Below are 14,695 nucleotides of genomic sequence, written 5' to 3'. Positions count from 1 at the left end.
ATACTTGCTCTTTAAGAAAAGGTCGAGAAAGTGCAGGTGGTAGCACTACAGAATAAATCTGTTACAGACTATTCCATGTTGGTATGGAAGCATCAGAGAACCGGTAGCCTACACTGTAAACTTTTGTGTCTGCGAGTTTTGGACTGGACCTGCGTGTGTGTGTGTGTGTGTGTGTGTGTGTGTGTGTGTGTGTGTGTGTGTGTGTGTGTGTGTGTGTGTGTGTGCGTGCGTGCGTGCGTGCGTGCGTGCGTGTGTGTGTGTGTGTGTGTCTGAGAGAGAGAGAGAGAGAGAGACGTGAGATGGTTTACGTCCACACGTGAGTCAGCTGGCAGTGTATGTGAATAGCAACGTTCGGGATATGTCAGTTTGTCCAATAGCACCTAGCTTTAGATGAACGTTATGACTTTTAGTCCAAAGTTCTGTGAGAAAAATGTAAATTACATAGCCCTAGCATAGAAATCGAAGTGCCAGTAGAAAGCATCGATGTCATTTGTGTCCATTTGATAGATAGATAGATAGATAGATAGATAGATAGATACTTTATTGATCCCAAGGGGAAATTCATTTGGCATGTCCAGAAAAGAATGATTAATTGAAAAAAATCTCAGGACATGTAGAATAGCATTAGGATTTACTCCTACAGCAGTCTTGTTAGTTTATCAGTATGATTAAATATCTGAGACCTGTGATATACCTGTGCGCAAACCCACATCACCACATACGCTCAATTACAAGGATCAAGACTTCAGGCAATCGAAGTGTTTGAAATGTATTTTGCATCAACATTTAAAAAATAAAGTATAATTTTATTTTAAACTTGAACAGTACTCATAACTTAAATAGTTCTGTAGATGTTATGTCAGTTCAGACGCCTTTGTGGGCCTACTTTTTCACGTTGCTTCAGCACTTTTAGAGTGATGAAAATGACCACACAGCTTATGCGAAGATGTTTTATTCTTGCGCCAGGCTATATAATGTAACTACGAAGAGTTTGACAGGACTTTGGATACAATGTTGGTGAAACTTGATTGAGGCAAACCTGTGCTAACAACCAGGCACTGTGCCCAACTGTAAGTGTAGACTATGCTACTTTTAAGACCAGGAACCATTTATTTAATTATTTTAACCAAATTACTTTACATTTATATTTAATGGCCTTTTACGAATGAACTGTGTTTAACATATAATCTTAATTTCCTGAAAAACAAAAAGCGCGGTCAACATGAGGCTCTACAGTAGGCCTAGCAGCTGGGCCTCTCAGATATTCATGATAATGTGGGCTAGTTAATGGTATGCATTTGAGGCAATATTTTATCCATCTAAAAATGCGATGGGAAAACGCCTGCATTGTTTGCAAATAGCTAAAATATCCATTGAACAGTCAAAGGGATGACAAACAGAGTGGTCCTATAACAGCCGGCTAGATAGCGGCGGTTAAAGCTTTATTTTACAAATTCAAACATTTTTAGTAAGTCAAGTCACTTTCTAACAGAATTTCGGCCCATGACATCTGTGGATTTGCAGTAGCCCTGTGGTCTCATTGACCAGGCTACTCATGCACATGTGAGCCAGAATATTTATTTATGTATGCTTGTTGAGATTAACAACATCTTGTTAGAACGTAAGGCGGGAGAATAATCATTCATTGCCATCTCAGAATTTATTAAACAAATTTATGGTTGGAATTAGTTCAACACATTGTTGCAGAGTGTTAAGGAGCTCCCAACCAAATATTTTTATTTTAACAGATTTACTATTTTAATGTTATTTTCAAGGGTTTTTTCAAACTAACTTGCTTTTCTTAATTATGCTTGATGTGTCTCATTCTCAAACACCAAAAGAAAAAGTTCGTATAGGCTATATCAACATAAGCCATGCCAAATTTTCTAAACTACTTATTTTAAACATATTGCTGATTTCAACGGTTTGTTTTTCTTATGTCCAATTGTAAACTATTTCTGTGAAGTGTGCCGTTTGCCGTGAAAGGCATTTCTTCAACCACCTGTGCCTCTTGAGCAACGTATTTTTACCGAGTAGACCGAAGAAATGAGACCCAGATTGTGATTAATCGCTTGAGCAACGTTTTTTTAAAGCCAAATAATAACCCTGACCTGAACATGTAACATTGCAATGAATAATTAATGTAATAATAAAATAAACAGTGACCATTTCTTTCATCCACATTGTATTTTAATAGTCTCAGAGAATGTTTATTTTGTGTTGAAAACAAGATATTTACAGTGATAGCCTGACTAATTGATTTAAAGCCAGTTATTCCAAATTAGATTATTAATATATTGCAAAATTACGGTCTAATAAAGTTATAGCTTTATTCGTGTGTGATACTTTGACCTTGATTATTGAGTGTTCCCATGTTGAATGTCTCCTGTGTTTCATGCAATGTTCTAAATAAAGTGTTAAGTAAAGTGAAAATGTGGACAAGGGACATGTGTGATTTGGCTCAACAAGAATGTATTTCTGACATGGCGAGGTGAACTACGCATATAGCGTTTGTAGAGGTTTGTGTGTTGGTAAAATCTCATTGCGATGATTACCTCCACGACAAAGTATTTGCATAAGCCTAACCTTGGTCATGGACAGTTGGTCAAGCCACATTTTCTTTTTAGTTTGACGTTTCACAAGCAATAACCTCATGGGCCAGCTGGTTGAAGAACTATGAATTTGAAATGCTTGCTCTGACTATATATTTTATTTATTTAATAACAACAGTAACATAACATTAAACAAACATGAAAATGTCATGGAAATAAAAAAAACTTTTAAGCCATGCCATATTTTTTTTATTTTCACTTTTTGTTCCTCTGTATGCCTTATACTTTATTTACTGTAACAGCTGCATTATTTTCTGTAGTTTGATGTTTTCCAGAGTTCAGGCTACTGCATAACAGACCTGACCCTGTATGAATCCGAGCCAGAACTTTGCCAAAATCAGATGTTGTGGGGGTCACTGTTAGGGACTAGTTCCAACCTCAGAACCTAAATGGAGGGGGTGAGAGGAGAAAACTTGAACTGAGGGTGAACATAATGAACAGTTACATGTAGGCCTCACTGTAGGAAACTTTTATTACAAGACACTCACACACACTCATACACACACACAGACTTGCGTGCACACAAATACGGATAGTTTTTTTTTCTTGCCCTTCGTATGCTTCCTTTTCTTTCCACATGCCTCCTTTCTCTCTCTCTCTCTCTCTCTCTCTCTAATGCGATCTTCTTGCTCCAGAGCAGCAGAGTTGGATTAAACTCCAGCCCCAGCCATGTGCTGTTCCCTTCCCTTCTCTTGCTGCAGGGCCAGGGGTGGAAGATGTGGGAATTCTCAGTCCCAACTGAAGCCTTCCTTGCCTGGCTCGGAAGCAGCACTGCGGAGCCTGGGGACTGAGGATACTAGCGGACCTGCTCCTCTGCTCCGACTCACCCACCCCAGCACAGGGCAGGTTAAGCTGGGACGGGCAGCGTTCTCGCTCCCTCCCTGCCTTGGCATGCCATGCCGTGTGAGCCTTGCCACACAGACATGCCCAGTCACAGAGCAAACGGAGCACTGATCACTCACAACTTCAATGCTGTGCAAAAAGAAAATAGAAGAAACCAAAATGTTCCAAAACAAAAAAACAATCTGAAATGATATGTCTCCTCAATCTTCTATGCACACAACTTATTTGCACTTAACCTGCGTCTCTTTTTCTCCATGATTGTTTTCACAGAGCTCTCTCACTGCTGCAATGCACAAGCCCTAAAAATATGGAATGTGTTGACCTTTTTTTCTCTCTTAAATTTCGTTACTCTCTGGGCACATTGCAGAACTGGTTCACTGCAGCATGTTCTCTTCATTGCAGAATGAATGCTGACTGTGTTTTTTTTTTTCTAAACCCTGCACGCTGTGCAAACAATGACATAAGGTATGGTCTGAGACAGGAAGGAAGTAAAGAGATTGGACAGAACAATGCCCGAACACACTTTAGAAGAAGACACCGATAAACTAGTTCAGTGCAAACACAGCAGAATTGGAGCTCCTGGAGTCCACTTCACCTACATAGAGTGATGAAGAAGTTTGGCAAGTGTAATTGCTTGGAAACATCCAAAGATTAGTTAGCTATAACTAGAGTGTACATGAGAATGGAGAAGCAAGACATGTAGTATACAAAATTGGATGCTTTACTTATTATTTACATTGTCCTCTTTTTCAAGATTTCAATTTCTTTGAAAATATTAAAAATGAAAGAGCGGGTTTTACTGCTTGGAATCTTTGGATCAAAAAGCAATATTATTTTTTATTATTTTCTGAAATATTCTGTAATGAGGAGTGTATACAGTCCCTCGCCAGTTTTCAAAATCTGGGCTCACATTTACCGGTAAAAGAGCTACTCTGCCAATAACCTGGGGCATATTATTTTGACATGTACTGTACAAGGTCTCCTCTAGGGGGCAGTGTGAGAGTGTTTATGCCAGTAGCGGGAACCTGTTCCAACTGCAGTCACTTCACCCTTTGTGCTCTAGTTAACTCTGATCTCACAGTTTTAGAGGAATTACTCAAGGCACTAACTGATAATTCTGGTGATAAAATACAAATATATGAAAAGGAATCATATTTAGTGTCTCTTAAATCAGTAACATAACCCTGGCTTGGAGCAATGTCAGTATTCACACTTCTTCTGATTGCTGTTGTCTTGAACTATTGCTGAAGTGTCAAATAGCAGTCTTTTACAACACTACATTAAAAATGCAATGGGAGGATAAATTCCGACCTCCTCAACGTGCCTCCCCGCGGATCGTAGAAGCGTTTTAGTAAGCACTTTGATCACCAAAATGAGCAGTTAACCAACTTTTTATGGCCCATGGCTGCTGTGGACTTACTATTCCACCGTATACTGAGAGTGTGTAAATCCTGTTAAATGTGCCTGTCTAGCACTGTAGGACCTTATATTTACCCAATTAGTGTGGTTTGCTAAACCAATGCACCTAGTATGGGAATATATTGTCCTTATAGATAACATGACTTAACTAATGCTGAGGGGATATAGCAGTTTTACTTCCCCACTGCACTGCATGGTCAGACACACGGACACAGGACACTTGGATAGGAATGCGATGGTGATGACAAGAGCACATGTTTGTTTCCAAAGTGTTTTTCCCATACTTACTGGATTGGACCTTCAGAATTAATGAGCACAACATTTTAGAATATCTGGCAGGCAAGTGGTGGGGGGTAAGGTGGTGGTTAGATGAAAGTCCAGCTCGGTCAGAGTAGAAAGAAAAAGGCCCAAAGCTGTGGTGGGACCATTCAGAGCTCAGGTTTGCCTCCTCAAACGGCATGAGAAGAGAGGAGAGGAAAGAGGTGGGTGGGTTGTGGTGGTATTTGGGAGGGGGGGGGGGGTTCTGGAAGCTCTCCTCCAGCCAGTACAATCCTTGGCAAGGAGCACAGAGCTGACATTTCTTCCCTAGCCTTCGGAGAAAGAAAGAAAATATTTTTTTCTCGCAACTTGCCATCTGAATGCTTACTAAGTGCAAATTGCGCGTAATTTTCCCATTTTGGACCATTTGTGGCACATTACACTCACCTGCAGGGTGAGCCAAGCCATTCCATTACCAACAACTGGTTTAAATCAAGCTTCCTAACGCTTATAGTAGTTTCACTTATATATTTATTTCTGCAGTTTTACAACCTCGGTGTAACTTTTATTTAGCTGAGTGGGTGAGCGTGGTTCACTCTCTGTTTTGGGGAGGCTTGTGGGGCACTGTTTCCTGTTATCAAACACCGGCAAACAGTTGGTAATAGTTCACTAAACATTTTTATATGTTGCCTTTAATCGTGCTTGATTCAACATTTCTCTCCTGACTGGTGCAGATAAATATTACGACCCGACTTAATAAGGCGCTGACTACTGCTTCATGGATGCTCACAGCAGTCGGAGTCTGACCACATGGTAGCTGCCCCTGGTGCGCATGCGGCCCAAATCTGACTGGTGGATCTGTCATGACCGATTTGTTCCAGCTTTGGCAAAAGCTCCAGATGATGCAATAATGCCATTCTGATCAGCTGTTTTGTGTTATGGTCGAACTGTTGCAGTTGTACTCACTGTGAACAAAGGGCAGGCCAAGCCTTCAGTGCCAACTAAGATATATTACTTTTTGAACCGGGGAAAAAAAACTGAAATGTCTCTCTAATGGTAAAATATAGCCTAATGTGCCCAGTCTGTGTTTCTTGAAAAAACACTTGGCTGTTGTAGACTCATCTGCATCCTGGCTTAAGCCTCAACTGGTAGAAAATCAATCTCTTTTGTTACAGTTCTGCATTTATGCAGCACAGACTTGACACGACCAATACCACAGTACACACAGCAGATGAATACCTTCCAGATCTTTTACAAACAGCCTAGTAAAACAACACTCACACAGGCATTAATTCAGCACAGCTTTATTATGCAAAAATGCTCACAGACGATGTTATACCACCCAGAGGTTCTTGAGAAAGCCATGGCTTTTGGCAAAGTGAATTCTTCTCTTCTATTAAACCCCACCAAAAAATCTAGCTTAGAGTTATAACCCCCCACTGCCAGCTCAGAGCAGCGCAGACTCATAAACCACAGAAGGAATAGAAACTGCTGCACACGGCCCTTTAGCTAAAAAGCAAAATAAAGCAGCAGGCCTCGCTGTCCAAAACATAATGACAGTGTGGAGGCCGTGTTCCTGTAAACGGGGCTATTTTCTGTCCTACACCTGTTTTACATGTCTCAGCTCATAAACGTACAGTATGGTCATATGGACGGATTCTCCACACACACCACGCCGTTGACCATTAGCAGGTGAGCAGGGGCTCGAAACCTAAGGGGAACTAAGCTGAACTGATGGCCACACATGGAGGCTTCCAAGGAGGCTAAGCCTATAGGAACAGACCTTACTGTTCTGTAAGTGAACCCTAGACAGATGGGTCAGGCCCTTGAGTCGTGGATCTGCTCGAAGTGTCTTCCTATATGTATCTCCAATTCTAGGGAGTTTTTCCTCGCCCCTGTTAATCATGGGCCTTCTCTGATTGTTTAACACTCTGTAAAGCGCCATGAGACATGTGTCATGTTTTGCCGCTCCATAAGTGAAATTAAATTGAAATTGAACAAAATGACGCTAATAGGTGGGCTCTGGGAGTGGGTCCATGGTGATCCATGTGATCACAGCTAAATTTGAGGCTTCGTCGGGACAAGGGATGTGTTCATAGACGGCCACTTTGTGGCAAACTACACCACCAAGTTGCAGAGGTAAGCTAAGCACAGTACATTACAGATGCACACACACACACACGCAAGCACGCGCGCGCACACACACGCACGCACGCACGCACGCACGCACGCACGCACGCACGCACACACACGGATACACACACACACATAAAATACTGAACATGAGATGGCAAACAACAGACCATCTTCAGTCATGATACAGAGACTGACAGCAGCCAAAGAAGATTTCCGGATGATGACACTCCAGCAGGACCAGATGACACAATAAAAATATAAATAAACAAAGTTCTCTACTTCCTCTAGCAATTGAGGGAGACCAAAAAAAAGATATAGTAACATTTCAAATATTTTGTCATTTCCAGATAGAGAAGCTGTGTTCATGGAGCGATTTAACAGAGAAATGTGAGGTGATCGTCATAAAGGTTGCGAGGCAGGGTGTGTGTGTGAGTGAGTCTGACTGCTGCCCCTGTAAAGCCAGCTTAGTCAGCTTTCTCTCCCAGAATCACACAGTGTCAATTTGCATAATGTGGAGGTTTAATTTATCATGATCCAAATCCCCTTTGGGACTGAACTAATGGCTATTAGAAACTGATTACTCTGCAGTAATTTGGCAGTGATTATGCTGTAATAGGCTAATGTACCTGTGCTTTAGTGAGCAGATCGGAGTCTTCTCATTAGACACTGATAAGCAACCCCAGTGTCAAAGGCTTTTAATATTTGTAATCCTATTACAAATGAATATCTCTCCACAGCATGCCGAACGCTAATGTACAAGCAGACCAGATCAAAAACGATGTGCATACGTGCATGATCTTTTTAAAGTATATGTCACCTTTGTATAAGTCGTGCAAAGAAAAGAGGGATTGTGTATTTTGATGTGTTAAAGAACTTGACCACATTTAGCAGCCAAGCAGAGTGTGCAGACAGACCACCTCACACATGTTTGTAAGGTTGTGTGGGTGCAAGCTATAAGGAGGGTATTTTGTTTTTTTTGCTTCCATGCGTTCAAGTTTATGTGCAAGTCCTGACTGGTCTGGTGACACACACACACACACACACACACACATACACACACACACACACACACACACACACACACACACTCACTCACACACACACACACACACACACACACACACACACACACTGATACACCGTGCAGTGCTGTGCTACTTCCCACAAGGCTGGTCTTGTCTGGCTGGAGGTGTTGTCATTCCTTTTGCCCTCTCAACCCCAGATAGTAGTTGGTGCAGACATGTGAACTACCAACAGAGAGAGAGGGCTGTGTGGTCACACAGGACCAAGAATAAGAATAGAAATAAATGCCTGGCTATAAGTCTGCATTTGCCACTTGGATCAATGGGGTGAACGATCATTGATAATTAAAAGACCATTCATTTCAAAGATGTTCTTCATTTCAAAGATGTTCTTCTTTTTTTTAGTTTCTTTAAAACAAAAAAAATCATTCATTTGGCTTTTTTATCCAAAGCGACCAACACATGTCAATTATTACGGGGCCAGTCTCCCTGAAAGAACTCATGTTAAGAGCCTTGCTCAAGGGCATAACAGTGGAACGCACAACTTCTTCTGGCTACTGCATGCTAGTGGGACCTTAGCCACTACATTACCGCCGCCCAACATATTTCTGCCATCAAGGATTATGAAAATCTTTGCCTGACAAAAAGCATCTATCTTTTCATAGTCATAATAGTGTAGATCACATCACTGTTGCTCACAGGTTAGTTGGGTTCAGAGTCAGAGTTTTGTTCAAGTATGATCTCAAATAAAAGTGCAGTGCACACAGACCAGTTAACATGTTGGTACATTTCCAGTCAGGAAAATAAAACATTTCAGAATAATGCTTAGTGAACGTAGGAACAATGAACAAGAGAGAGGGAGAACTCATACCGCCACAGGCCCAGTCCTAATGTATGCAGAGCCAACCAGAGCATTTGGGTTTATATCTTTGGGCCTTTGGCACACAGTATGGATCATAGATTAATGTGCTGTAGACTGAGAACTCCTGGAAGCACATTCAGGACGGGGGTGGAGTGGCAGGAAAAGAATTACGCATGTGTGCAATATCAGAAGCCTAAAGCATGAGTTTTTTGGCTGCCTCCTCTCTCAGCAAACACATGCACTCACATATGCGCCAAGGACCTGCAGGCCTATTGAGGTTCGAACAGCAGCATGAGCAGAGCTGTGTGCTACTTTACTGAAAGGAAAACCTGATTGGAGTTCAGTTGATTAAGCACCTGGTCCATGGTATTTCAGTGAAGGACATCCATCAAAGTGTTGTCCTCAATAAACCCAACGCCACTTTACTGTTAGTGGTGCTACGTGAATAGGCCGTTCACACGGATAACTTTTGCTCATAACAGCAAAAAAACAGCAAGGATTTCAAATCATTCTCATGATTTCCTCTAGAAAGCTTGTGAAACTTTGGTCAGAGCGGGAATAAAACAGCTAAGAAATAAAGCAGGCTAACTTTCGTTGGGCGCAGGCCAAATACTATGAGCCATTACTAGGAAGGCCAAAGCAAACCAACAGCGATGTGGAGAAAGAGAAGGCCTCTGCTGCCCTCTAGAGGTGAAAAATAATACTAGCATGCCAAATGGCTATGCAAGGCCTAGGGTAGGGCCTACACACTAGATAACTATCATGGCGAGAGGACATACGTCTTGTACCAAAATAATACATTAAAATTGACATATAATTGTTGACAGATATTGATATAAAATATCAATATGTACTGAAAATAATTATATATGCTACTGTTTAGAAAACGCCTAATTCATTTTGGAATGAATGAAATAACCTTTTCCTTCCAGGCCCTCTAGGGTCAGCATAGACACTTGCGAGGGGATTCTTGCACAAGTATTTACAGGATAATCCAAGATCTAACTCAATACATTATTTCCAAAAAGCAGCATTACCCCAACAGCAATTTTAATGAATTTAGGCACATTGGGATGGAGAGGAAATTTTTTTAGAAAAAAAGAAAATCTCTGACAATATTCGTTCTAAACTGCTTCAAATAGAGACATTTGGTTTACTATGTAACAAAAGAATAAACTCTTGGACTTTGAAATGCAACATAGACAATAATGTTTTAGGCCTACTAAAAAAAGGTAACAAAACAAAAGGAAAACAAAGAAAGATACAAAAATGTAAATTATCTGCACAAAACCACTGATTACTGCTCTGATGCATGGATTTGATGATGGTATGACAACACTCCTCCTCACACTTTTGAGGCCATATTGCAATTATGCTAATCATATTCCTAACTGAACAAACTCATTAAAATTCCTAGACCTATGTATACAATTTAGCGGTGTCATACATTAGCCATTAAAATGCCCCAAATAACGTAAAATTGTTTATACTACTAAGTCACATAAAAATGATTGGCAAAATGTTGAGGTCAAACAGAAATGTCATCCTACACAGACAGACACAAATTCAGAGAATTCTAATTCTCAAATATTTTTTTATTTTTTTAAAAAATGGGGCTATATCATATCGACAACTCACAACAACAGATTAGATAGACCAAATAAGTCAATCACAAGAGCGGATGAAGAGGGGAAACATCATTGCGTGCAAGATCTTTCCGCACAGATGGCGTGAGGATTAGAGACTAAATGTTTTCCTTTTCTGATGAGGGAAGATAATCTGCGGGCCAGAGATTGCCTTTTGAGTGCTGCCCCACTCTTGTTAATTAAATGATGGGTCAAGACGAATGAGCATCCTTGTAATACAGATTTAAACCCCGCTGGGCGTATCAGCAAGGACTTAATAGTTTGGCAACATGGTTTTGCTGTGGAAGTAGTTTCGGTCAGTGTAAGTTATTTTATTACAGTTGCCCGTCATGTTAAGAATGTTATATTTCCCGTAGCCTACTCTGAGGGTGTTCCAAAGTGGGGCACCAATGATCATGTAGGCCTACTGAAACAAAATACAACCAGAAATCATTCCTTTGTCCCAAAACAGCACCCCCTCCCAAAACAGCATCTCTTAAAACTGTGAAAAGGCAGCTGAAAGATCTTTTCTTTGCTGGCGCTTGAGTTGACCATCCCCTTTCCTAATTTTAGCTTCCTCGCTGTTTCGGGTTCTCGGAATGATTCACGCTAGTTTCCAGACGTCTGAAGTCACAGCCTAGAACCACAAGCCGTTGGTCTGACCCAGCGCTGCTCCGGAGCCGAGCGAGAAGTGCTGAGGAAGCCGCTCCAAAAGCAGACGCCTCGTTTGCTCTCAGCCGCGGTGGGAGAACGGGCCGGCCTTGCCACGCTCCTCCAGATTATTTTTTTTTAAGGGCTCTGACTGTGGAACGTCAGGCCCTCAGCTTCCCACCCAAGACCTCTAATGTAAACGCTGTATGTTAGTCAGCGTTGTACGGCAGTAGCCCTGCTCGGTGATGCAAGACCGTCGCCATGTGTGCGTGCCTTTGGCACGGTGCGTGGTGTCAGCCCTGGGCCGCACAGTGTACTGGCATTTGCCTGTGAGGTCATACCCAAAGGGCGCCTTCCTACACAGCATGTGAATAAAGGCCGCAAGAGCTGAAAGCCAATGTTTCCCAACAGTCTTATTTTGTAAGGACTAAGCTAGTTTCAGAGCAGCTGCCAACGTTGTGTAGCCCTGAGTTATAGTGAGTGAAATGGAGGGCCATCATCTCGTCGACTACTTAAGACCTACTCAGTAAAAAATACAATAATACATGTGTTTCATTGTTATTACAAATATAAACACAGTAATGAAAAACAGCTTGTGGCATTACACCAATAACTAACGACTAACGTATTCCCTTTCCTAAATAATGTTAAGGGAGTTGGAGCGGGACGCAGTAGGCCTACTAGGGAAGTTTAAATCCCAACCCAAATTTGGATTTTCTTTTAGATTCCACTTAGTGTAATACAGTTGGATCGTTCTGCCAGAGCATGTAAATGTTTGTATTTAATTTCTGAAAGCCCATTAGACATCACTAATCCTGCGTTTGCTCTTACTTAAGAAAATCCCAAATTCTGAGGAGATGTTTCTTTGATTAAGTTTTTCACCCGTCTTAAGTATCAAGCGCAAAAGATTTGCCCACATCCAAATTTCACTCAGCCATCACCCCTGCAAACATACACAAACAGAAATCCTTTTTTGATCATTCTTCAATGTGATTTATTACATCTCTGTTTAATTTCTGGTGTTTCTCATATTAATTGGCAAGAGGATATAAGATCAAAGCATTTCAGCAGCATGGGCCTCTGACTGAACCACTGCCATAGAATAAACAATTCATGGTTTTATTTTAGCAACCAATTTAGGGAGGCCATAGTGATCATTCAGTCAACATACTACCCACAAGGGAGGATTTATGCCATCTTATTATACATATCAAGATCAATTCATATCATTTTCAATTAACGCATAGCACATAAAATAAAAATCTCAAGGGGTGCTTTGCGATACTCAAGGGGTTGTGTAAAGGTTAAAGAATGTATTTTGCATTTGTGTTCTCTGATGAGCTGTGAGCGGAACTTCTTTTTCCTGTTTCTTTTGCCATCTTTGAGTTTATGACCACAACAGTCAAACATGTGTCTCCCACCCCCTCGCCCTGACCAAACGTTTGGTAACCGGAAGACACAATAGTAAATATACACACACTGAGACACCCACAAAGAAAGCACACATACACACACATACACACACACACACACACACACACACACTCACACACACACACACACACACACACACACACACACACACACACACACACACACACACACACACACACACACTCTCACACACACACACACACACACACACACACACACACACACACACACAAACTTACACTTACACAGAGATACTCACATATAATATGCATACAAACACACACACACATTTCTACACGTGGGCAGACTGAACACACAGAAACACATTAAAACTCTGGAAAGGTCAAAGAGTTTGGTCAGAGGGCAGGGATGAGTAAGAGTCCCTCACGTGAGACAGCCTGGCACGAAGTACTCATCTCCCACGGTGACAGCACACCAGCGGCCCACGTCCAGAGAAGACACGAAACATCAACCGCATCGTCTGTTCTTACCCATATCACAGTGATGTCAAAGTGACTTACAAGTGAGGTACAACGCAAGCAAATAGCCGATCATGTAAAAAAGTCCAATTCAAATGGTTTTATAGGTTTTGAAGGGCCAGCTAGGATAGAGAGAAGATTTTTGTTGTTGTTGTTAATTCGTGTGTGTAGCTGCGAGAAAATGACCTCATACTCGGTACCATTTTCATTTATATTGTGAGTATAGGCTTTAAAGCACGTTGTGCCTCTATACATGCTTCATAAGTGCTATGTAAATAAGATGATAATTATTATTTATTATTGCTGCTCATGGGACAGAGGAAGGCCTTCCCTCACTGCCTGGAAGTCAATGTTGAGAGTTGGCCTGGTCCCAGGCAGAATACAGGCCTGCAGAGCAGACTGGAGCCGAGCACATGTGTGAAACAGAGGCCCATTTCTCAAAGCGCGCCTGACAAACAATCAAAGCCCCGCATTTTGATTAGTTATTAGTAAGACCTCGTGGCACGTCTTAATTGCCAGGGCGGTTTAAACAAAACTGTGGGTGGCTAATGCTGAATAGAGAGCAAAGGAGTGAGGGAGACAGAGAGAGAGAGTGAGAGAGAAAGAGAGAGAGAGAAAGAGGCAATCACCTTTGTTATAGAAGTTGGAGAGCGAGAGAGCGAAGAGGGGGGAAGAAGTCAATCCATTACAGATGGATAAATAAGCCAAAAAACGGAGACTGTAGCGTTGAGCAAACACAGGGCATTCCAAAAGCAACTGGCTGAGAGAAGAAAGGAGCTCTCCAGAGCATGGAAAACTCAAATGAGAGAGACAGTCCCCTGGATAGCACTGAGGAAAAATCACCAAACTTTTCGGGATTGTAAAGTTGCAAGGGACTGTAAAGGTAATAAGAGCTACTCACGTTCCTGTTGTTGGTCCACTGAGTCAATTATAATCATTGATACAGGATAACCAAGACCCCCTTTCAAAAAAATATGTAGGCAAAACTGAGTTCAGGGGTTGTTGCGGCACTATGAAATACCTTGCGTCATATTCGACTCAACTCCCAGAAGTTGTTAAAAATCAAATCTCGGTTAAGCAGTAATATTCAAATCACAACACATGGAAAACAACCTCTACAAAACTAGATGATATTGCAGGCAACAGTATGTTCTTAGACAGCAACATACAGTATACATGGTTGTTCATATCTGGATGTCATTATAAAAAATCAGATTCTGAGTGCTGAAAAATGCTCAGGAGCATTTACATAGAGGGCTGACGGCGAAGAACATTATTTCATCGTCAAAACAATGCAGACAGAAAGCTGTCAAGCTGTCAAACATGTGGACTTTGAGAGATATGTTCTTTTGCT

This window comes from Alosa pseudoharengus, unplaced genomic scaffold, assembly GCF_046254945.1.
Source record: "Alosa pseudoharengus isolate Yale_2024_CS ecotype anadromous, Long Island Sound unplaced genomic scaffold, YU_APseudo_1.1 YU_APseudo_1.1_scf_11, whole genome shotgun sequence".
Taxonomy (NCBI): Eukaryota; Metazoa; Chordata; class Actinopteri; order Clupeiformes; family Clupeidae; genus Alosa; species Alosa pseudoharengus.
The sequence above is the reverse complement of the archived record's forward strand: the minus strand, read 5'-3'. Positions refer to the sequence as shown.